This window comes from Nicotiana attenuata, unplaced genomic scaffold, assembly GCF_001879085.1.
Source record: "Nicotiana attenuata strain UT unplaced genomic scaffold, NIATTr2, whole genome shotgun sequence".
Taxonomy (NCBI): domain Eukaryota; kingdom Viridiplantae; phylum Streptophyta; class Magnoliopsida; order Solanales; family Solanaceae; genus Nicotiana; species Nicotiana attenuata.
The window spans coordinates 67,368-68,244 of record NW_017673691.1 but is presented as its reverse complement, the minus strand read 5'-3'; positions in this window follow the sequence as shown (position 1 = coordinate 68,244).

Genomic DNA, 877 nt, shown 5'->3' with positions numbered 1-877 from the left:
TATAATATTTGTTTGTCGTTTCTTAGAATTTAAAATGTTAGCCAAAAAATACAAATTTGGTTACTCCAAACTCAAAATAAAAAAAATAAAAAAAAAAAAAGCAAAGCAAACTGGAAAAATTATTACAAATATACCTTTCCTTGTATTCCTATTTTTGAGCGAAGTACGAGTATCAGAGATGTTAATTATACAGCATAATACTAGTAATCAAGTAATGTAATTAGCTAGACAAGTTATAACATTACCAGAATTTAGAAGGAAAGGAAAAATAATCCTACTATTTTCGGGTAAATTTCACAAATGATCGTATAACTATGACTTTTTTTCACCAAAGTCATATAACTATATTTTCTCACTCAAAAATCATAAAATTTTACTAATTAACACAAAAATTATAGTGACCATAAAATAAAATTTTCAATAGTATTTTCTTATTCCACGATTTTTTAATTTTATTTCCAGTCTAATAAATAATAATTCAATTAAATAGGAATGACCTGACCCGATTCATCCAACCCAATACCCATATATAAAAATTAAAATAATACTAGAATCCTTCAAAACACGATACTTCTATCTTTTATTTATTTTTTCAAGATTTTCATTCAAATTGATAGCATTTTTGTTTCAAGTGCTCTCTAATTATACTTTTTTTTTAGAATCTCATAAATTCATAATTAAGTTTTTTCGGGGGGAAGGATTCACTGTGGATATTATTTTAATTTATGTATATGGGTATTGGATTAGGTTGAGTTGGGATGATTCCTATTCTAAGGAAAAAATATAAAATTTATCGGCCGGCCGAAACTAATTGCATTCGTTATATATATATATATATATATATATATATATATATATATATATATATATATATATA